The sequence below is a fragment of the Anser cygnoides genome, chromosome 3 (assembly GCF_040182565.1).
Source record: "Anser cygnoides isolate HZ-2024a breed goose chromosome 3, Taihu_goose_T2T_genome, whole genome shotgun sequence".
In the NCBI taxonomy this organism is placed as follows: Eukaryota; Metazoa; Chordata; class Aves; order Anseriformes; family Anatidae; genus Anser; species Anser cygnoides.
The window spans coordinates 10,474,475-10,498,821 of NC_089875.1; the positions used below are offsets into that span (position 1 = coordinate 10,474,475).

The following is a 24,347-nucleotide window of genomic DNA, read 5'->3' on the forward strand; positions in this document are numbered from 1 at the left end:
GCGACACAGCATATTCAGCTGGGAATGTCATTTCCTTCAAGTGTGACCCGAGCATCATGTTTGCCTTCCCAGGAATCAAGGTGAAGAGGAGTAAACACATGTTCAGACCAGGAAAATAATGAAAGGCAGGGGCTGAGCTGTACGGGCACACAGGCAGAGCGTGCTGGCTGCCCATGAGCCGATGGCATGTGGAAAACTCATCAGTGGGCAGCCTGCCAGAGCCAAACTGTACCTATGGGTGGTCACCAACAAAGAGTAGAAAAAGAGAAAGAAAAAGAAAGAAAAGCCTGCGAGCAGATGATTTTCCATGATGAGTGCTGTCTGTTTTACTGAGCAGCCCAAGCAGCGTAACCATTGCCCTCCTGCTGAAAGACAAAATGGCAGTGGAGGAAGGGGCGGAGTGCCCACGGTGCCTGGAGGCTCTGGGACGGCCATGTGGCTGCATGTGGTGGCACCTCAGGTGGCTGCGTCGCTAGGGCTGCCCCTGCCTGCAGCAGCCCCTGCCCCAGCCACCCCATGCCTTCACCTGTGCATGTAATGTCCCAGAAACGTGTTCCTCATATCCCCACACCTGCTGTGAGCCCACCCGCTCAGGGACCCCAAAATAACACCAGTGGGCTTGAGGAAACCGAGAAGGGAAACTTCAACAAGGCAATGCTGCATTTCCAAAATTTGTTCAACGTTTCAAACGTAGTCTCTGCTCCTTGCCTGCATGCTCACTGTGAAGGGAGGCCCTGACCCCGTCCCCCTACAAGTGCTCCATAGGCACACAGCTGCCTCTGATTGCACCAGCACGGCAGGGCAAGAGCAGTGAATGGGCACCCTCAGGCTGTGCCAGGGGGGCTCTATCCCAGCTGGGGCCAGCACAGCAGCCCCCTGCCCCCAGGCACCTGCACTTAGGCAGGGGCCAGGCGGCCTCCGGGTGCTGATCCCCCGCACCTGTGCCACATCGGCACCTCCCCACCTGGCTGCTCGGGCCTATTTAAGCCCTCCCCAGGGAAGCAATGTTGGTTGGCTCTCTGGGGGTCTGACTGGGCTCCCCTGTGTTGCCCATTCCCCCCTGTAGGGCCTGGCCCAGCTCTGCTGCAGGGGAGGGTGTAAAGCTTCCAGGCTGCAAGTTTTGGTGTCATTGCAACAGGGAAGATCTTGGAGAAGAGGATGGGGCAGAGCCTGAGCAAAGGTAAAGTGATATGATATGGGAAAAGGGAGAAAGATGTGGGAGGGCTGTGAATGGGCTGATGACCAGGCTGCAATGTGCAGCCAGGTTGGTTATGAAGGGCTCTGGGGGGCTTTTTGGTGAAGTAATAGCTGCTGCAGGCTGGGAGGAGCAGAGTGGCTGTGCTTTGCCTCCAATAAACATGTTACAAACTGCCAGCTTGATAACCCGGGGGCTGCAGCTCCTCTGTGTAGGCACAGAGTTCTTAGTTACGTAGAAGTTATTGATGCCTGTGCTGTGCTACATTGGTAGCAGCTGGATGGCTGGTCTCTGCAGCTAGCAGTCTCAATGAGCAAGAGACTGTGCTGGGGTTATTTGTAAGGGTGTGTGTGCTGCTGCTTCCCTGGGATGCGTTCTGAACATCCAGTGGGTGCCAGGAGGGAGCTTACCTTCCCTCTTAACAGAGATGTTAATAGAGGCTCTTTTCTCTGGGCATCTGCTGGTTTTCATTTTATCCCCCCTAATTTGTTGAGATCTAATTCTTTTCCCTGTTTGGCCAGGCTGAGCAGCAGACTGAAAAGTGATGGGAAGAGACTTTGGGTTTGGTGGAGGGATGTGTACTTGAGAGATTACACAAACCCCACTTCTTCAGGAAGCCAGGCTGAAAACCCACAATGCTTATTTTCTAAGAAAATAAACCGTTCCAATACATCAACTGTCTGCACATAGGCGGGACAATCACTGCTTAGCGAAATTACTATAATTTTCCCTTTTCTGTCCTTCCAAAATGACTCCTCTAGGCTTGGACCTCAGGCAGCCTATAAAATGTGGCTACCGAAAAAGTTGAGCGTGCGGATGCTGTTTATTACATTACTGCTGAGTGCTTCTGTGTTGCAGGGCTCTGAGCTGGGGGAATCGGGCAGTCAGGATTTCTATTCCAGATGTGTTTTGTGAGTGCTCTGGAGGCTCTGCAAGTGAGGAGAGCTGCCCGCAGGGTGCAGCATCCCCCTGCTGGGCTCTGCGTTGCAGGGTGCTGTGGGTGTGCATCAGACACTGGGTGCCCGTGGGTGCCCCTGCTGCCTGTGTGCCCTGATGGTGCTCAGGTGCATCTCCCCAGGAGGAAGGAGGGGTTTGAGCTAGGAGACATGGATGGTGGGGACTTGTCTGGGCTCCCCGCACACTGGGGTTTCCTTGCTTTTAGGGCTGCTCAGCTCTCCCATCCTGCCTGGCTCCAGTCAAGGTAAGGTGCCTTTTGCTGCCCTGCTAGCTGCTGTGTCTGCAACTAGTTATTCCTGGCCTCACTATGGGAGCCATTAGGTAGGGAATGGCTCAGGGGCCTCTGTAAGAACTAATTCAATTTACCCAGAGTGTGGCCATACCTGTACCAGTTTCCCATGATGTATTTGTTGGGTTAGGGGTAGACATTAAGAAGATAATGCAAGCTTTATTGAACAATATTGTTGGCTTGAATGCAGCCGGGGGCCACACCTTCAGGTACTTCACTGGAGGTGTCTTCCTAATTGCTCTCTAGAAAAAGGGTGATTTTGTTCGTCAGGTCTGCCCTATGAGGCCCAGCATAGCAGAACAATGGGGTGGTGCCCTGAAGCTATTGTTGTTGTTAGTCACTGGCTCTGGATCACATCTCACCTGGGTGGTGGTGAGAATGGCTGGTCTTGGGTCAGAGACCCCAATGGGAGCAAGAAGTGTGGAGAGGGTCCTGCTGAGCCCCCCAATACCTGGAGAATTAATTGCAGTGAAAATTCTGTTTTGGGATCTAGCCCCCAAAGCCCCCGTGTGCCCGAGGAATTTATTGGACCTAGCCCCAGATCAGGGAGGTTAAATGGGCTCCCACACACATGCTCCTTGAGCTTTATGTGCTCGTAATATTCTAGGTTGTTTTCTGGTCCCTGATGACTTAATTCATTGTGTTTTGTATTTGTTTTATAACTGGCAGGCAGTTAATGTTATTGGCAAAAGAGTAAATAAAAGATAAATGGTGCCTGTGTTCTAAAAAATAAAAGCCACATTGTTCAAAAACACGCAGGCACCCCAAAACCCATGTTTACTGAAGCTTAGCATGGCCTGCTGTTTCTGAGCTGTCTTGCACCTCTCACCTGGTTCAGGGGCTGCTGGTGGGTAGGTGAAGGCACACTGCACCTCTGGGGCTGGGCTAGTGTGAGAGGCTCTGGGTGCTCGCCCCTCGTGGGTGAGGGTGGCTGCTGTACAGACAGCTGAGGGACCTGAGAGGCTGCAGCGTGGGGGGAAAAAATAAAAAATAAAATATAAGGAGGGGTTGGGGCCTAAGAAAGTGGGAGTCTGGCAAGAGATTTGAATCTCTGAGGCAAATAAAAGTAAATGTTGCTCTTGCTAAAGCTGCCTATTAAAGTTTCCATTCACCAGCTTTTCTCCTTCATTAGGGCTAATGAACAGAGCAGTCTTGGCCTTTCTTTGCTCCCCTGCTTGTGCCTCCAGGCTTTGTCATCAGAGCCCCCTGCAGTACCAATTCCTATGTTTTCCCTGTGCTGCCCTCCCTTTGTGCCTGGGGTGAAACCTTGGCCCACTGACATCAGTGGCTGATTTGGGGAAAACTGAGATCTCACCCAGAAGAATATTCTGGTATAAAAAATGTTTACTAGCTGGCATCAGTGTATTGAGGCTCAATCTTTCTGAGACCTCATTAGTACACAAATGATTTTTTTTACCTCTGAAGTCCTCTGTCCCAGTTTCTAGAACTATTGAAGCAAATGAAAGCACCAATTGCTCCCAGTCCCTGGTGGGTAGACTCACAGGCTTGAGGACAGTTCTCCATCACTGAGCCTCCTGTTGCAGCAGGAGCAGACCAGCACCGTCTGGTGTGATTACAGTTACAGTAACTAAAGGGCTCTTTTTCCCCGTGAAAAAAGATGAGCTGACCAGGTTTCTGCACTGTTGTGGAGACTTAGCTCAGCCTGGTGGATGTTGTTCCTATTCAGCCCCAGATGGAGCAGCCAAGCAGTGCGTTTTGCAGCGTGTCCCCAGCACTGAGCTGTGCCCTCGGCTTCTGCCTGTTTGGGTGCTGGGAGGAGCAGGCAGTGTGAGCATGGCTTCAGGAAGCCAGTCACAGCTGGGTTGTGAAACGAGAGCTGCATCCTAGCATAATGCTTTAACCACAAACCCTCTCTCCAATGTACACTTTTTTCCTTGTATCCAAAACCCAATCAAGTGTCTGGGGCAGCTGAACATCTGGTATTAACTGCTCATCCCAGTTCTGAGTTTCAGAAAATGAATCTGAACCACTGGATTAGTCACATCCCCAGCAGATGAGTTTACCCCTGCAACTGTCTCATTCCAGCTCTTCTGGGGTTTTGACTCCTTTGCTACCTGTTCCCTTCCAGGCCTACATTCTTCTGAGTGACTGGGGCTCTGTGCTGGGCCAGGGTGCTGGAGGACCCCTGCTGGAGGAGCGGTCAGCGCAGAGGTAAGGGAAGGGACTTCTGTCTCTCTTGGTTTTGCTGCTGTGCCTTAGTGTGTGGAACAGGGAGAAATTAGCATTGCTGTCTGAGCTGGGCCTGTCCTGCATGGGGAAAATGAGCAGTGAGCAGGTGTGACCAGCATTGAGGGCTTGCTCTGTGCACAGAGATGAACAATGGCTTAATGGAAGTGCTGGGACTTCACCATGCAGCCAGATGTGTAATTTCCTCCCAGTGGAAATGTTGGGCACTTGCTTGGTGGAGTTAAAAGCTGAGGATTATCTATGCTGCAGGAAAGTCACTGCTTTCTAAACAAAACATTTTTGAATATTCAAGCCTAAAGCACTTGGACTGTGGCATTTCTAAGTTCAGTCTTTCATTTAGCAGTATCTCCTCTTAAAGTAAACATTGTTGAAGTAAGGTTTTTCCCACAGATGAGTTTGATGGACCTGCTTGTTCTGATGAAAGACTTCATTCCCCGCTTGTGTGGGTGCTCTGCTTCAGCTTTAAATTGCACCGTGTCCTGTGTTCAAGTGTTCTTATGCCAGGCCCCCTGAATATGCATTGCTGTGATGAGCTGGAAGGGGTGCTGCATGGAGCTGTAGCTTAGCCAGGTATTTTGGGGCTGGAGCTGTGCCCGGTGTCTGTTAGATGAACGAATGTCCACATTGCAGCTGATGTTACCAGGGGTGCACAAGGGTGGCATGGATTTACAAACAGATGGTGGAAGACCTCTGAAAGGCACAGTAAGGAACACCTCCCAGTGTGGATGCTTAATCTGCTGGGAGGACGGGTGGGCGTGAGGTGTTTTCAGTTCTAAATAAAAAATATTACATAGATCAGGGCAGAGACTGTGGTTTAGAGAAGGAAGAATGATCTGGGAATCAGGATTCACCAGTACCTCTCCTGGAAAACAGTTTTTATTTAACTTGAAAAACATGCCAATAACAGAAAGCATAACTCATCTTGTGAAAGTTATGGTTGGCTGTAAAATAGAATACAGAAAACTTTCCTACTCAAGCTGAAATGTTTTTCTTTTAATTCCTTGGTATTCTCTCTGCAGCATTATAAACTCTAATTCATGTCTTGGCCTGGGCTTCAAGATATAGCTGTGCTTAGCAGAATGTAGTCCACTTTCAAAACTTTCAAGATTTTGTCACACACCTTCCCTAGCATTTAAAAAATACCACATGTCAGTAGGTCTTTTTGCATTTATGAGACCTATGGCTTAGGGGAAAGGCAGAGAGGAGGATTGGAAGGTAAATAACTAAATGGGTTTTAACTGCTGCATGTTTTTTTAAATATCCTTTAAAAAACTAATATTGTAAACTGAGATGGGTTCCAAGTTCAGGGGATTGCATATGTCATTTATTTTCTTTCCAGGTAGTTCTTAGACCGTACAGTTCCGGCCGTGATTTAATGTTGAGTTTAAATAGAACCGTATGTAATTAGACATTGGGCAATGTAACAATGAGGATTTCTGATGTCCTGTGTGTTTTGCTGGGACATGGCTTCCTGTGAGAGTCGTAGGCATTTTTAGAGCCATAGAAAATGCTTGAGCCTTGCTTCCCCACCCAGACCCCTGTGATATGACTGATGCATCCCTGTGGATGTGCCTGTGTGCGTGGGGTGCTGCTGGGCTGGGGCAGGAGAGGGCAGCTTGGGGTTGTCTGAGCCTGACTTGTGCTCAGAGTCCCCATCTTGCTCCACCATGCTTTCCAAGTAAAGAAGCAAGGGAACAGCTGCCTTGCTAGAGCGGAACAGCATTTGGGCTTTTGACTGGGGACATCATCTCAGACATTGTTTTCATTTTGAAATAGTGTAAAACAAATGCTTTGGAAATTTCCAAGGAAGAAAATGAAAATAAACCCCGGTTATGTTTTCATTTTGTTGTCCTGAAACTCACAACAAGTCTTTTTTAGACTGCTTTACCCAAACTGTCGTGTATCCAGACATCACTCCCACTGGAGCATCTGCTCTGTTCCATGAGGGCTTGAATTCCATGAAAACTGTCTCATCTCCTGCAGACTGGCTCTGACCCATGCTTCCAGTCCACTCCCCAGGCAGTGCATGAAGTGTGTGCTGCTGTACTGAGCACAGCTCCAATGCCCTTAGCCAATTAAGACTGTATTAATTGTGGCTTGCTCTCAGGTGCATGCATGCCTGCATGGCCAGGATGTGTCTGCCCCTTGCAGCAGATGTGCTGTCCCATCCCATTTGGCATCTAAAGCTCAGGGCGAGGTCATGGAGCAGTGCCCATGGACCTGGCCAGCTAATCTTGGGGTGCATGAGCACCCTGTGGCTGAGATGCCATTAACGGGACTTACTCCTCAGACTTGTCATAAATCTTTATTACCACATATGGCTGAGTTATAAATCTGCAAAGAGCAGAAAACACCACCCAGTGTACAGGAAGGTGTCTTCATGGCTTTAAGTGTTTGATGCCATTTTTAAGTGTTCACTGTTTTGGAGATATGTCCCTTTTAATCAGTGTTGTATGTCAGAAGGGGGATTTTATTAAATCTGGTGAAATAGTAGCATTGAAAAACTGCCCAAAGAAACAGTACAACTCTTTAACTGAAGGATTTTGTTTTGAAGTCTTATGTGAAAAGCTCTCTTTAATATTTCTGGTCTGAAAAGTGTGAAGGCAGAAACCTTAACTTGCTGACCAACAAGTTAGAAAGCTGCAGAGCCCTGCCCAGTGGGTGGCTTTGTGCAGCCAGCAGCCTGTTGCTGCTGTAAGCCCCTGTCCCAGGTTCCCCCTGCAAGAGCAGCTTGCGAGTTTTGTGCTCTCCTTGTGGATGAGAGGATGGGAGCACACAAACAGATGTGAGAATAAGTGCTTGGGGATGTTTAAGCAAGTAAGGAAAAAAAGAATAAAATACTTACTGATTTACTTGAAGAAACTGACTTTCAGGCTTCATCCTTTGGGACGGGTACCCCTGACCGCGTTCTGCACCCAGTAGGACAAGCAGGGGGCTGGGGGCAGAGTGCACCCACCTTGGTGTGCAGCCAGCAGCATGGTGGCAGGATGGGGCCAGCAAAGATAAGATGTGCATCGGGGGGATGGATCTGTCATGCAGGGGATGCTGCCCTCTTTCCCCTACCCCACGCAGGTGGCACAAGACCTGTCTGTAAAGCATGGCATCATAATTTCAGTGGTGTGACTGTAAGATGCTGGTGTTTCACGCCCGTGCCATTTGCTGGTGTAAAACTAAGGTGTCCATGTTTTGTTTTTTTGTGTGGTTAGAAAAGTTCTGCTCACTGTACTCACAGGTGCTCTTGTGGGCCTCTTCTCTCCAGGATGGCCGTAGTGCTGTTTCTCCAGTGGCAGCTCATAGTTAATTATAATGAAATGAGTGCAACAAAAGTCTCCTATGAGGAAAAAAAGAAACAGCGCAAGCGAGTGCTAGACAGGCTAGACAGCTATTCGTCTGATGTTCATAACTCTCAAAATATCGGTCATTTGCAAAGTAAATGATTTATCATAGAAAAATAAAGTGTGGTTTCCTACAGGCTCCTTTCTAGAAACCTTGCATTTATTTACCTTCACAGTGTGGCTGTTTGGAAAAGGTATTTCTTATGAAATATTAAATGTGCTTTTTATTTTGGAAGAGTTCTCAGTGTTTGGGGGAAGTAGAAATAAAGCTAACTAGAAGACTGCAAACCTACAAGTGAGAAGAAAAGCTGCAGCTTTTGTCTATCCTTTTGGATGGGCAAACTGCGAGTGTCAGTAAAATATTTTTTCAATGGTGCTCCCTGACCAGCCACAATTTAAAAGATTGAAATGTGTTTGTGCAAGATGGCTTCCTTGAAGTCTAATATTAGTACCTTATGCTGGAATAATATAGCAACAAATTCACCGTTTTTCTCCTGATCCGGACAGTGGGTCCACAGGGCAGCTAGGAATGTGCCGCAGGAGGATTTATGGCATGTGCTGTCTGCCAGCATTCAGCTGAGAGCAGCTCTTATTTTAAATGATAGCTGGATATATTTTATCCAAAGTATTACAATAAAAATAGAACTGTACATGATATTTTTTATTTCACAATGGCACTAATCAGGATTCTTAAAAGGAGGAAGAAAGCTTTGTTTCAGTGAGTTAGGTACTCGCTTTCAGGTGAACAAGATGCTTTTTTTTGGTGGATTTTTCTTGCCTTTTCTTTTTCAAAGAAGTGGCTTCTTTTCTTTTGTAGCTTTTTAAATAACTGCCAAAGTGCAGTTATTTAATTGCTGAGAGAACCAGTGCTGCAAGTAAAACGTGGACAAACAGCTATCCGGTTTATTCTGTTTTCCTGCAGATACTGTCCCACACTTGCTAAGCTGAACTTGTGCAGTATCACATAACTAAATGAGAAGCTGTAAGGAGCTCAGCAGTGTGAAATAAGTAGCGCACACTGTTCATGCTTGCCTCTGTGTATGATCAGAAGTATCTCTTTGGGTGCGTTAGACACATCCTCCTAGCTCCCTGTCCGTAATAAACATGCGTGCCTTCTCCTGTCTCTTTCCCTTCCCCAGCAGAAAGATCTTCCACTCCCTGCTCCAGGTGCTGGAGCTGAGTTTGGGTAGTACATGATGGGTTCTCACGGTCCTGTGGGTAAATAAAAACAGTATCCGATTGCCAAAAGCCTATGGAAATACATGGAAATCTGCATTTAAACAAGGTCTGCATCAGGCAGTGCAATGATAAGCTGGTACGTCAGTTTTCAGACATCTAACTAGCTTCTTTTCTTTACCCCATTACATTTAGTGGTGTTAATTGGTGCTAGTGTATCTCTGTTCCACTGATTGCAGGCTCTTGGTGATGGCTGGCTTCGGGATTTTTTGAAGACTTTGACAACTGATTGAAGTCAGAATTGCACACAGTATTTTCAGAGGTACTTGCCAGAGGGTCAGTGTGCCTGCTTTATGTATTTTTTTGTGAGCATTGTAAATCTATTTTTAAGACCTTTGGTACTGGACTCATTTTTTTGAGAATTTTCCTTTCACTTAATGGCAATGTTCTAGTAATTTTCACTAATGAAAATCCCCCAAACTCGAAAGTCCCAACAGACGATGCAAATATAATAAGGCAAGTAAGGAGAACTTGATGTTTATTTGCTCTCAGAGGAGCATTTCTCCAAATTACCCTGGACCAAAGGATGTCCCTTTTGTGCAGGCTGGTGGTGGCAGTGCCACAGGCTTCTGGGGGGTTCAGGCAAGCTGAGCTGCCTCTATATGGAGCTCTGCTGAACCCTGCTGGGGGGGGATGTGTGTGCTGGCTGGGCTGCAGCTGCAATCCCAGGTCAAGATGCTGAAATAAGTCTAACTTCCCAGGAAATGTTCCCCCAATAGCCCAGGGATCCCTTATGCTCTGTCATGTTATTCTCTGGAATACAGCCCAAAAGACTGATGTAATGCTATGCCATAATTAGTGCTGCCAGTTTATTCCCAGCTGTAGTTCTGCCTTAGTCTCAGAAAGAAACAGGAGAATTTGCACTCCAAGTTGTGTTGCTCTGTGATGAGGAAGAAGAGGGGCTGCTAATCCAGTCACAAGGGACTGGATATTTTTGTTGATATTTCTGTTGATATTTTTTTCCTATGGTAATCTCATGTCTGGCTTTGCACAGCTTAAAATCCAGAACAGGCAGGGGAAAGACCAAAAGGAAAACCAAGTTGGTGAAAAGATTTCCCCCAAGGATCTGCCCCATCCCTCAGCACCTCAGTTGTGCCATTTCCTCAGTGGGAGCATGACTCCTGCCCAGCTCCTCCGCGCGCGGGGCTGGTTCAGAGCTGCTGCCGTTTATGGCCAGTGCATTAAAGTAAACTGGCCCTGATTCCAGTTTATTTTAAAACTACAGGCTGTAAACCAAAGCAGTTAAAATTTAATCTACTGGCGCGTGTGAATCAACACCCCATGAGGCTGGGTTTGCATGGGGGCAGCTGAGCCATGGTCACACTGTCCTTCCTGACACAGCTCCCCTGTGGGTCACTGAGAGCAGTGGAAATGAAATGAGTGAGGGAAAGCCCTGGGCATTTCCAGAACTGGGGGGGCTTGGTGAGGAGGTGCAGTGCTCCTGTGGCTGAGGCATTTCAGCACAGCTGAGGTGCAAACAGTGGCATTGCTGCTCTTTAGAGGCTGCTGGTTCAGCTGGAGTAGGATTCCCACCTTTTCCTTCCAGGAGGTCCCACAGAGGCATCCACATGTGTAAAAGGTAAAAATGGGTAGAAAATACCTTATAAGCATGGTGTGTGTCTGAGAGCTGCGTGTCATGCTGGTGAGAGGCTTTTGGGAGCTGCTTGGATGCAGGATGTTCCCAAAGAGGTGGTGTGGTGTGGTGCTGTTGCCCTCCAGCTGGGCTCCAGAAACCTGGCTCCTCTCCCTGTGTGTGAATTATGGGGAGGCATGGGGTTTGTGCTGAGCGAGGCACCCAGACCACTGGATCCTGGGCCAGGCCATGCAGGCACCCCTGTGCCACACTCTTGTGGCTCACAGTGACGTTATGGAGCCATTCAGCACCTGTGCTGTTAGGAGTCTGCAGTAAAGTCATCTCCTTCCTTCTGGCCAGGATGACTCTTGCACAGACCCTTGGTGTTACTTCTGCTTTTCCAACTGCACCAAGATCAGGTTAGTGTCATTTTGCCAGCAGTACTGAAAGAAATCCACCAGGGCAGCGTAACAGATTACGAAGTGTTGCCGACACTTAAAACTTCAGCATGTTTTCTCTGGGTCTATTTGGAATTCAGTACTAAATGCATGCACCTGGTCCTTCAATGCGTGGATGGCTCTATATTTGCAGTCTATTATTTACAGACATCAAAATGCATATCTCTCTAGATAGACTGATTTGTAACAAGAAAAAGCGGAGTCATGTACTCAGCCTTGGAGAAATTCTCATGTGCTGTATTCAAAAGGATTTAAATTGGATGAGCTCAGAGGTGCCTTCTGTGTACCTTGCAGTCTCTATCTGGTTAAAAAGAATTGAATGTTACATTACTGGTAGTAACAATGAGAAGGTATCCTCCCCTGCCTCCTACCAAGTAAACATAAGCATTCAGTTTGGAGGATTTCAAATTCATGTGTGTTTCTGTCACCCTTATTTCATCTGTCAGGCGAAGGCATGAAAAGTATTTTACAGTTGAGCCATGCCTGGAAAAAGACATCGCTCAACATCCATTAAAATGTATAAAGCACAGGAGATGACACATTTATCTGTATAAATCTGGTTACTTTGTGCGACTGTGGAGATGAGCATCAAACCACTGAAACCTGTCCGTGGCTGATTTGGATGAGACTCCCCCAAGCTCAGTTTCCATGAGGAGGGCAGCTCAGCGAGGCCAGGGTGAGTTTTTAGTGCTGATGTCCATTACATGGATGTGTCTGCAGTTTCGTGTTCGCACTTGAAAAAATATGAACAAAGGCTTCAGAAATGTGACTTTGCAGTTGCTTGCTCCTGCAGCAAGAAGTGAGCTGTGCTTTTTGCAATCTGGGAGCCTGTGCTAATGAAGATCTCTCTGAGAGAGACTTCCAGGCATATGGATCCCATTTGTAACCAGTGGTGAGAATATACAGGTCAGCCTGCGCTTTGGTGTCTGTCTATCCATCTGTTTTCACATTACTTGCAAATTATAGAATCCTCCAGACCCAAATGATCGTAAATCTCCACTATGAGCATGTACACTTTTCCCATCTGTCATAAAACAATGAATTAAATTCATGCCTGTCAAAATATGTGGCTGCGAGTCCGCCTTGTCCTGTAGCAGGAGGAATACAAAGCACCATCTCATTGCTGTAATTTATGGCCTCCTTGGGAGATTTGGGTGATTAGGGCTTGGCCCACCAACACGCAGAAAAACAGTAGGAACTCCAATAACTCCAAATGGAAATCTTGGGTCAAATTTATCAAACAAATCAGAGAAATCTATTTCTGTTTGGAGAAGGAGGAGATATATTACATGTTTAGTATACGAGTACTGCTCTGGAACATTTGGCTATTCGGTATTTGTGAGTTTTGGAATTTCTAGCTTAAATAGTATCACCAGAGGACATGTGATGTATTAGACATGAGCACATTTTTAGCCAAATAAAATATACAACTGCAAGCAAAGAGGTTTTTCAATGTTAACAACAACATATTTGTGCAAATGATGTAACTGAAAATTTTCTAGGTAGGACTTAAAAAAAAGCAAGAATTTTTTTTAGTTCTGGAAAAATACATGGGGAAGAAAATAAAGTATGTTAGAAGTGGATGACAACACAACCAGTGCTGGGGGGAGAAGGTGATAAGGTGCCATTATTCCACTTACAGAGATTTATACTTCTGGTTAATCGTTGGTTTCTAGAGAGAATCTTTTTTAGATCAATCTTTTTTTTCCCCTGAATGAGATCATTAATATGAAACACACTGGCCCTGCTACTTCCTACCAAAAATACCATTTGCTGTTAGAGATGTGCTGAATAATAAACACAGATAAGTGAGGGTGTGCGATGAAAGGCACACATGCTCTGAATTGGTGGGGGTGCCTTGGTATGTACTCATGGGAGTGGGGGCTTGTCTCCAGCTGCCCTGGGATGTTCTTGGGGCGCGTGGGGTCCCTGCTGATGGCTGGGCAGTGCCGCTGTGGCTGTGTGCGGTTGATGCTGCTGCAGATGACGAGGCAGAGTGATGCTGCTGTGGCTGATGATGAGGCGGTCAATGCTGCTGCACCACAGTCCTGCTCCCACACCAGACAGGATGCAACTTGTGCATGCCGGGAGAAAAATGCTGGCTGCCCATCTGTAAAGACTTGGAGCAGTGGTTTAATCCCTGGAGCAGCCTGCTGTGAGATGCTCAGAAGATGAGTGGGGTATTATTTCAGCTCTGATACCCAAACAAGCTGTGAGGATGCTCACATCACTCAAGAAATAAAAATTAAAAAATTACAAGAGTTTGGGAAGATGTTTGTTATGATTTATTGCTCTCCTTTACCTCTGGGCACAAGGCAGGTCAGAGCCAGCCAGGGTTGATGGGGTGGCTTTGCCTGCGGAAGAGTTTTTCAATAGGGCAGAGATGAGCTGGAGCATGGTACTGACCCTGGGGGTCAGGGACAGGCAGGTCCTCTCCCTTGGTCTGCAAGTCCTCGGCGTTAGCTTTACTCATAGAAGATGAGGGGCATATGTGACAGCAGACCATGGCATGTGCCTACAGTGGTCTCTCTATCAGCCTGACTGTAAGCTGTTAAAAATACCCCTCTGCGTTTTCTCTTTGGCATCAAAGGGCTCTGCTGCTTCCATGCGTCTCTAACCACCCCGACACTGGGGTCACTGGAACATTGCCTCAGCAGCGGGCGGTAGAGCTTGTCCAGCATCTGCCGGTATCGCCAATGCATTAAAACAACACTTGAGAACTGGGGGAAAGTCTCTAACCTAATTGCACTCCATTAGCCTCTGCAGGAGAAGTAACTTGTGTAGTCTAAAGGCACTGGTTTATTGGTTCACACTTCATAAAATAAGTTGCTGTTGGTTTTACTGCAGCCTTGGTTTTTCTGTTTAATGGGGGAAAAGGTGGTTCTTTACACGAGAGCCCCTAGTACCTGCCTAGGCTGTGCCTAGGCTCCACGCTGCAGTCTGCTCTGCGTCTACAAGGCTTTCTTAAACAGGAACACATCTGGAAGGTGAAAGGCTGGTTTTGCCGTTTTTGCAGGATTTGGTGGTTTGGTTTTGCAGGGTCCTAGGTTTGAGAAAGTGCAGGGAAAAAGGCTGGCTAGGCAGTGAAATGCTATGCTGCTGCAGGGCAGGGGATGTGTTGCTGCTGCTCAGCGCAAGGGCTCAGCCCTTTGGAGATCCAGGTGGGTTATTCACATTGCATTTTTGCAAGGCAGGAAATGCATTTGCCGCTGGAGAAATAACATTTGAAAATTGAAATGTGTCCCAACTGTCCCAAACTGGGATTAAAGGTTGATTTTGAAATCACTTGCACATGCCAAAATGGGGGAGTGTAATGGTTCTGGGTCATTCAAACTGGCTCGTTTAGAATGCTTTCCTGTGCCCATCGTGCGTTACTGTCTTCCTAACTTGTGCAGTTATGAAAATCATTGGAAATCCAAAGATGGTTTTGAATGTGAAGAAGCAAATTGATAAGATCAACTTTTTTTATTCAGAAATTGTTTGCAGCAGGAAAAAGTGTTGATACTAATCCTTTACCCTGAAAAACATCGATTTCAACAAATTGCCCATTCCTTTTAAAATGAGTGCCTTGCTCTTTGTGTGTCCTCATTGAAGGCGATGCAAGCCTTCTGGCCCAGAACATCTGCCCCAAGTCAGATGCTGAAGAGAGCAATGAAACACGATTGACGAGGCTGAGGTGATGCTGAGGAGATGCCACCAAGGGCCTGTATGAATTCCTGAAAACCTCCCCTGGGCCCATCCAGCGGGCAAAGAACCTCCTTGGTAAAGTGGTGGGTGCTAGCACAGGGACCTCTGCAGCGGCGCCCAGCAGCACGTGGCCAAAAACCTGTGAACCGCACCACGCCAGGCAGGTTATTGATGGTGGCGATCCCCAAAAATGAAGGAAAGGGTCCCATGCCTGGCAGTAATTTTAGGGTTTCGGAAATAGTTGCGTGGCAGCCGCCTGCAATCAAAGCTGCCACAAATCATTTCCAGCCACCAGCAGCAGCGGTCAACACCGACACCTCTGCGGAGGTGTCCCCAGCACTGCACCGCTGGGTTTGTGGGTGGCAGCGGGGCCATGCTCCTTGTGGTCACCTTCAGGAGGAAAGGGTGTGCTCTGAGTGCCTCTCCTCACCTTTTCAGGTCAAGTTCGAGACAGTGGGAATTGTAGAAGGTAAAGTTTTGGAATTGTTCAAGATGCAGTGTGTTCCTTCTGTCCACAGGGTTGCTTGATGTGACTATCTCTTACTGCTTGCAACAGATGGTATGAGGGCACCAAAAAACCCTCTTTAAAAAGTTACAGATTTTCTGGTGACATTTAAATTAATCCTTTAATGGTTTGGGGAAGGAAATGAGTAAGGAAAAAGTGGCTCAGCCCTTGAAAACATTGGGGCAGGTCTGAGCTCCAGCACACCACCCTGCTTTGTGGTTTTGTTGTTTTGTTTTCTTTTTGTTTTAATGACAGCTTACAGCATTTTAGTGATTTTGCTTTGCACTAAAGAGCATGTGGTGCAAAAGATACGTGTCTTCTCTCGGCCGTCATCGTCTGGAATCTTGATGATGTCTGGTCTGCTGACTGTACATGCTGGGGTGCTTCATCTTCCTTCACATCAGCTTCTGGAGGCGTCCTTGGTGCTTCCTGGCTCTTCCTGGGAGCCTTGGGTACCAGAGCTCTGGGAAAGACCTAGCAGAGAAATGTCAGCATCAGCACGGGGCTTGTTTCCGTACCTAACAGAGCCTGTAGCCAGAGGGGCACTGGCCAACACCTCACCCAGACCTCAGGGCCTCTTTGCATTCATATTTGTTTAGATGAGTGTATGCTTTTGGTAACAATGTGATTTTTAGTATGTTAGCAACACTAATAGTTGGTAATTATCCCCTCATAGACTAAGGAAGCCATGGGAGTAAATGGTTTTCTGAGCCTGCCTCCCACGGGATTTACAGAGAGACTTGGTCAGCAGGGAGAAAGAGCTTTGCATGATTTCCGTTTGTCTTTTTCTGTAAATTCAAATGAATATATTTGAAGCCTCCCTTGCCAACAGACTACGCCTGTGCTTTCTGGACCTTCCTTGCCCGCGTACGCAGCATAGATGGTCAGGAGTATTTAGGAAGCTCCATGTCCAGAGTGAAGCCCTCTGAAGCTAAGAGAGATAAAAACACGGGAGCAAGGCTGCCAGAGTTCATTCCACCCATTATTTTTAAAAATAGCTCTTTTATATTTACCTTTCGTACGTTAAACCACAGCAGAGAACACTTGTAACTCAGTGTAAGACACTTACACTGTTCAGCTTCAGTCATGCAGCTCAGGCATACAAACGAGCTCCAGGTTTTATATGCAGTTCATTCTTCATATTGCCTCTCTTGGCTTGTTTATGTTAGCTTAGCTTCCATCAAAATGATGTCTTAATTAAATCTGAAAAATGGACATTTGACTTTATTTTAAGTGATGATTTCATTCTGCCATGGGTATAAATTTAAGTTATACATAACAGACATGTACTCTGCACAGCTCATTCCTGCATTATATATATTATTTAAACGATAACATTTTTTTCTCTCCATATTTTTCAACCATTTTCTTTTTTTTTCTTTTTTTTTCTTTAAAAAAAAAAAAGGCAAACCAACCACTGAGCTAGGGGAAATTCGGATTTCTGTCTCGTGCCCGCCAACCTCAGCGGGTGGCTGGGGGGAGGCGTGCATGGCACAGTTCCGTCCCAAAGTGCCCCTCGGGAAGGTGCCTTGCTGCCCCGGGTTTTGTGTGAAGGTCGTGTCCTTTCCAACCAAGTGCCTTGTCAAAGGTTTTGCTTTACTGTTGGCAGAATTTGTGCATTCATGAGAAAGCAAATGACCCCAGTGCCAAGCTCCCTGTCTTTGCCCCGCATCTATCTAGGTCCTGCTCGTGGGCATCCTGGGTTTCAGGCTTCCAGCAGCTGCGTCTGCCGTGCCTTTGGAAAGATCCTTCCTCCACCAAATAGAGAACAGAGGCCTTTAAAATGTGGAAAATTAAGAAAATGCAGAACACATCATTAAATCATATACTCAGGAAGCTGTGGCAATCTTTCCTTCCACTCACAGAAGGTCCACTATAAATGAAATCTATATTTTAATGATTTCCAGTTCGGATGCCCCCAATGTGCAATAGAGAACCTCAACTGCTTGCCATAGAATAAAAGGGAGAATTGGGTGGTAAAAAGAAGAATGCTGCAGTTAATGTGGAACAGTTGCACGTTTATATTCCACATTGCCCTGAGCAAAACTCTTCCTTTTATTTTGGAGAAAAAGCAATTGATTTCCTCCTTCGGTACAGCGTCTGTACTCACGTTATGTTTACTCATGAGCTCTGACAGGTTTACCCGTAGCAGCTTTCTGAACCAGCTGCTCTCCCAGTAACCGCTGGGGCTGTAATTCTTTTAAGTCACAGGGCAAAAATATAATGATCTGCTGGCCTTTCAAGATGCTAGGCAGGCAGAGGGAACTGTTGACATATTTTATTTTTTGCATAGCATTTCCAATTACAGAGAGCTGGAATAGCTCTGAACTCGTCGGCTTCACCAAGCAGACAAAAACCATAGTGCTGTGCGGGTTTGGATGGTTTTGAGGAGGAAAAGAGGGATTTTGGAGGTGCGGCTCCGATCACCTGTGGGGATGCTGCAGGCAGCTGGGCAGTGTGTGGTGTGCAGAGCGCTGGCCCCAGGCAGTTAAACCAACCTGGATTTGCCTCTAACAGCTTCAGGTTTGAGTCAGGTTCGTAGCCTCCCCTTTCTGTGTTTTTGTTCCCCTCCCCACCTGGGAGAAAGAAAAGGGGGAGCAGGAAACAGAGAAAAAGTGAAGATAACTCTGAAAAAAAATCCCTTCCCTTTCCCCAATTTTTATTTTTTTCATGTAAAATACTGGCACTTTTCACACCTTGTATTCAGGTTGAGAGGTGGTGTATCACTAATGTGTTTAGTCTTCAAGTACAGAGGGTTTGTAGTGTGGGCTTATTGCTGTCAATGCTCCTTTCTTTTAGTTGACTAATGGAGTATTTGATTTTTTCTAATTTTTTTTTCTGGTAATATTAGATCTCACCAAAGATTTCCGTTAGAAAATTAAGGACATAATACCCTAAATATTTTTCTGATGTTAGACAAAACACTTTGTTAGTCACAAATGCTTACCTATGTGTTTATGTATGTATGCATATACATATAAACACATACATATATATTCTTCCTTTTCACAAACAAGTGAACTCAGAAATATACATTCCTTATCACCTGTAAAATATCAGATGTACCAGCGCTGCCTCTGGCAAGTGCTGGCTGTCACACTTGGCATATGCCATGAAATGAGTAAAGGCTGTCAGGAAGAAAATGTAAATTGCAAAATTAGACATTAAGTACTCTTTTATTCAGTTCTAACATGAAAGTGTATTTAGTACAAACAGTAAAAAGCAGATTGTGGCCATAGAAGCACAGTTTACTATATTTTTTCTTCACTGTTTCAGTGCAAAGTGGTATCAGTTTGGTAAAATGGCATTTCTGTGATTTGAGATGCAGCATCCCCTGCACGCGGAGGGAATTTTTAATCCTAAAGCTCAGAGTAAATGTCGAAGCAGCTCACTAACTGCCACACGAGCCGAGGCTGCCCCCAGCAGTGCCTGAGCATGCTGCCCTGTGTTGTTTTTTTCCTTATATTAATGTGGGTTTATATATTCTTCCACTGGAGCAGAGGCTACAGCCTCTTCTGCAGTTAGGTGCAAGCTCTTCCGCTAAGGGTGTTTGTGATTTACAATGTTTTAAAAAAAAATTCTTTGCATGTTAGAGTTGCTCCATCTCAAAAGCAATGACCTTGCATCATTGTCAGAGTATCACGTCTCCTACCACTTCGAATGCCTGTTTCTTTCTATTTGCAGTGATTTTGGCTTGGAGGGCTGGTTGGTCAGTCCCTTTGCCAGCATCTGTTCTGGGAGGATGCATAATGGGACTCGCTTTGAAGCTCTGGTGGAGATTGCACGGGCTGCATCGCCAAACGCAGCTCCAGCACACACTTCACGATACGCAGTGTCATCCTTCAGAAGTGGGCACTTGGCATCCCACTGCTATGCGTGCCCTAGGCTTTTAAAGTGTTTTTCTGACTCTGGTTGCAGGGGAGAATAGTTAGGAGAGCTGAGCCTGAAAAAGGGGGTGGCTGAAAGGCCGCTTCAAAGAGAATCTAGTCTTTTCATATCTTTGAGAGCTTGTGGCTGAAGGTCGAAGGTATTCATGATTTTTAAGAGCTAGGGCTCAGTATTTCAGTGCTTAGGGCTGGCAAAGCTGCCATAATCAGCTGTATCTCTGAATGTCTTTGATGCATGTGCACAAAAGTGCACCAGTTTCTTTGTCATTGATTTAAAGTCCAGCCTGATTTAACACTGCCACAGGTATAAACCCTTAAATGCTCTGAATGTGGGCAGGGGATACAGCCAGAGGAGGACCTCTGCTTCTCCCAGGGCAAAGGTGAAAATGGAAACACGTAACAAGAAATTGTGGTTCTCTTTTCACATGGAAAATGTGGTCTCCATGGAGTTCAGAGGGAATTTTCTTCTTAAATAAGGGAGAAAAACACCTAAGAAAACACCAGAATTTCATGTTCTTAGGCCTTGATCTCCAGACATCCTTTCCATGCCTGCTATATTGGCATGAAGCTATTCCTGGGTGGAAGGGAGCAGGGGGTTGGCATGTTGCAGCCTGGTGCAATATTTATCATCGCTGGTAGTCCCTGGCACACCGTAATGCACCAGTGACCGTGCCAGGAGCACCACAGTAATGCTGTGCTCTCACTTACAGCTGTAACATCGCTGTGCTCATCCCACCATGGTTATTCCCAGCACAAATCAGTGCATATGCTGCTGCTGTACACCGTACATGGGTTTGTCGCAGGCGTGTGGGCACGTTCCTGGCATCCCTCTGCAGCCCTGGGCTGGGCTAGGTGTGCAGCAGAGCAGGGAAGATGTTCTGTGGCTTCTCCCTGCTGTCCACTCCTGCATGCAACAAGTGGTGTGTGTTGCTGCCATCCCTGGGGGGCCGGCAGGAGCAGGGAGGTTGTTCACTGTGTTTATTGCCCTGTGGTAATACCTCGAAGTCTCTGACATGGCACGCTGGCCTTGGTCGTTCATTCCAGGCAGCTTGGCTACTGGAAAAATAAGAAAAAAAAAACAAACAGAAGGCAAACTGCTTAGCGGCCAGACTGTCATGCCAGGCGTTGGCTTGATGGGGAGCAGCAGCGTGGGGCTGGTCTTCCCTTCGCCGGCTCTGCCCAGGGGAAACAGGTTGGGCTCTGGGGTGAGGAGCGATGAAAGGGAAGGGAGGAGCATGGATCTCTTTTTGATTCAGGGTTTTTTTTTATAATGTTTCTGCTAAAAACTTGTCAAGAAATCCAAGTTCTGTCTCACTGTTAAAAGCTCAGTGGTTTTTCGTTCTGTTTTTGGGTCAATTGAGTTCTTTCTTGTTGAGTCCCTAACCTTTCTCGAAAGGCCAGGCTGAACAAAGACTCTGTCTTCTGTCCAGGGGAAAATTACACAAAACCCAGAAAATTGATTTTCTGGGGCTTGTGCAGCTCTGTGCAAGAGCCAGACCACTCTCATTTAGCCTGGCTCTCTGCAGCCGGAGCTTTGTCCTGATTGAGGCGACTCAACGACGATGGCTTGGCAGTGCCTCTGCCTCACCAGCCAGCGGCTCAGTGGGGCTGTGCCATGCCCACCAGCCACTGATTTTTAGATTGAGATTAAAAGCAGAGCTTGTACTAACCCAGGGAGAGTCACCTGGATTAGGCTTGATTTTTGGTATTTGGTTTCTGTGTTCATTTACACACAGGAGTATACCTGGCAATGCTGCCTTCTTTCCAAGATGCTGCATTTTGTTCTGTATGATGTCTATAAGAGTCACTGTAGGGTACAATAGATAACATTTTGACTAAGGCAGGGTGTCTTGGTGTTTTCTTTTCATCCCTTGCTACTTCCAACCAGGAGCATCCGTGTCTTCATCAGAAAAAACTTTCTGCTGCTGCTTGGCCAGGGAAGACACTGGTCAGCTTGGTGTGGTTGCGGCTGCCTTGTAGGGCATTAGACCTTTCTACTGGCAAAAATAGTATTTTGGAGAAAGCCAAGACGGTGGTGATGTGAACCAGCACGACAAGGTGGTCCCTCTCGCTGACCTTCCTCAGGGAGAGGGAACAAGCCTTCCCTCACGAGCCCCATATTGCAAGTGGCTGGAAATCCGGAGGGGAGCACTGAAAATAACACTCCAGCCTGGAGCAGCATCGTGTCAGGAGAGAGCAACAGGAAACCATTTCTGCCGATGAGCTCAAACAGGCTTTGCCCTGGAAGTTCCTTCCAAAGAGTCATGGCTCTGGGGAAGAAACACTGAGATCTTGTCCTGGAAGTGATGATTTTTTAAAAAAACATGTTTTTTGGGAAGAATTTAAAAAGTGTAAAGACAAAATTATATCAGTGATTTAAAAAAGAAAGAGGTTTGAGTTGCTAGATTTATCTGTGATTACTGGAAAATTTTGGATTTGAATACAAAGTCTGATTAGCTGAGCAGTATTTCTTCTGCCTTGTGATCAGAAAGGGAACTGCTTAAAGGCAAGAGACAACACGAAGAAAAAATGATGTAGCTGCTGTGTGTAAGAAAACAGATCTGTCTACTTACTTTAAAATGTTATGGGTGTTTTTGTAGCTTAAGAAAACCTTGGACTAAGCTGAGGTCAAGAGACGTTTGCATTTGTTTTGGTGCCCAGTTGTCTTTTCTGTGTCTATTCACAGGTGAATCTCCTTAACTGAAAACACAGCAACTAGACAATAATGGAGAACAGAGCCAGAAATTACCCAGTGACAAAATATTTAGGAACAGATAAAAAAGAAACAAGGAGCAGCTCAAAGGAGAGCCTCATCTTAAACTTATTTTGGTCCAAATGTCATCTGCTTCACAAAGTCTTTCATGTTGCAGCTGTTCTCTCCTGTCATTCCTCCTGACATATGTAAGAATTTCTCCATTCTAACTCAAACGTGTCATCTAGCTGGCAGACACTGTCCACGGTCTCTGATGTGCCTGCTTCTTGCCTTGTTCTACAGTAACGGCAGCTACGGAAGCCTCTCTGGAGCGATGCAGACTTCTTGTGTGCCAGATTTTGTGCTTTCTCTTGTAAACACATTTCCTCCCGTGGTCCCACATGGCTCCCTGCCTGCTGATGGCTGAGACCAGGGGAAGCTTGGCCTTTGGTCTCTGCTCCTCTTGGGGGCTTCTTTAGGCCCCAGACAGAGCTGTTTGCTGGGCAAGCTGCTGCCCTGCGTGGGGTTAAAAAGCAGCCAGCACAAATGCTTGTCCTCAGAAGGAGATGGATGGCTGAAAGTTTGCACAGCCAGAAGGGCAAAGTGCTTGTGGGAATTAAGAGGGAAAAACAAACCTTTATAACTTGCTTGAATTTTGTGGCACCACTGGGATCCGTTCCTGATTTGGTCACAGTTCTGATGCAGAAAAAGTCATAAGACATGAGAAGTCCTTGTTGCAGCTGCCTGCTAGCTGCAGGGGCTTGCCTCTGCTCCTATAGGGCAGAGGTGGGCAGTGGGGCTGGTCCAGAGGGGCCGAGCTGCCCCAGCCCGCCCAGCATTAAAGCAGAGCTGGCTGCCCACCTGTGGGGAGCATTCTGGAGAGCTTCCTACAGCAGAGTTTACTCAGGGGGAAAGTGCTGTGTGTGTTTAATTAAGAGGAAGCCATCCCTGCAGCTATGTCCCCACTTTTTGCTAAGAATTAATCTGGGAGGACATGGGCCTCTCAGTTAAGGACTCTGCACTGCTCTGGACTCTGCAGGGAGGACACAGGGCGAGCAGCCACTGGAGCTTTTGCCCCCCTGCATTTTGCTCCCCGAAGTTCTGCCATCTTCTGCAACCCTGCTGCCTCTCCAAGTCGTTAAGGATCTTTTAACAGCATTAAGCCTGAGCTGGAAAGATCCAACCAAGTCCAACAGCAGTGCAGTCAGATGGAACCTGGGTGGAGAGCCACCTCTGTGGGAATGCAGCTGCAGGGTGCGAGTGCCAAACGGTACAGGAGGCTTCCACTGGCAGCCAGGCTCTGCGTTGATGAATATCTGCTCCAAAACGCTGTCAGGAAGGCACATGCCAAGATGTCTGTACGTTGCAAGGAAGCAGGTGCAGTCAGGCGCTCGCTCAGAGGAGAGGTGAAGCTTCGGAGCCAAGAGTGACAGCGGAGGCAGGGAGGAGGCTGTCCCTGTGGGACCAGGCGTGCCGGTGACACTGGTGGCTGGGTGTCCCAGCACCGAGTTGTGCCAGACCCGGACGCAAAAGGGGAAGCGATGCCAAAGCGCTGCATAACAGAAGACGCTCAAAGGGCAATAACTCATGTTCACATTCCTTCCGCCTTATTTGTTTGCGCCGCATTGACCAAGAGGCACGTGATGTGCCGTGACGTGTGCTTCAGAGGGTCAGGTTTCCGTCTGGGGCTGCAGGTGTGGAAGCCACGGCGCTGGAGGGAGTGAAGAGCCTTGTCCTGGGGCAAACCAGGAGGCAAGAGCTGAACGCGGTCCCCTGCCCCACACATCAGTGCAGGGACACAAGGAGCAGTGCTGCCTGGAGACACCAGCCACAGCCTGGGTGCCTGCAGTAGCATCCTCACATGGGAGGCATCTGTCCTGCTGCGCTGCATGGCTGAGCCTGGAGGGGCTGTCACATCCGCCCGCTGCCTGTGCATGCCCACCTGCTCAGCACGCCCACCCGTGCTGGTGGCAAAAGGAGGTTTTTCACTGCCTTGAGAAAACAGTGCTGAGCATCTTCTTCCTTCAGGAAACACCTGCTGGCAAAAGTGGGTCATCTCTCCAAACCCCAGCCTGGCCCCCAGGGCAACAGAAGCCTCCAAGGGCCTCAGGCTTAGCACAGGATTCAGGTGCTGTGTGGGGGATTTGGGCTTAACCAAACATCGCAAATCACTGCGCTAACCCTGTAAAAAGGACCCATGCATACATACCTGCACAAGTAATTCCCCTGCCTAAGCACCATTAGGAATGCTGCATTCTGAATTTATTTAGCAAGTGCCTTGACAGCTTTGGGTGTATTTTTTAAAGCCCTGGCTTTTGAGTCACG

General features: G+C 47.2%; 1 long non-coding RNA gene across 1 annotated transcript; it reads left to right on the top strand.

Moving 5' to 3' along the window:
• The first annotated feature begins 1,008 nt into the window (after positions 1-1,008).
• Positions 1,009-23,254, top strand: LOC106042309 (uncharacterized). The gene is made up of 3 exons (XR_001211040.3): positions 1,009-1,180; positions 4,531-4,613; positions 22,017-23,254. It is a non-coding gene; the product is annotated as an uncharacterized lncRNA (long non-coding RNA).
• The last annotated feature ends 1,093 nt before the right edge of the window (positions 23,255-24,347 follow it).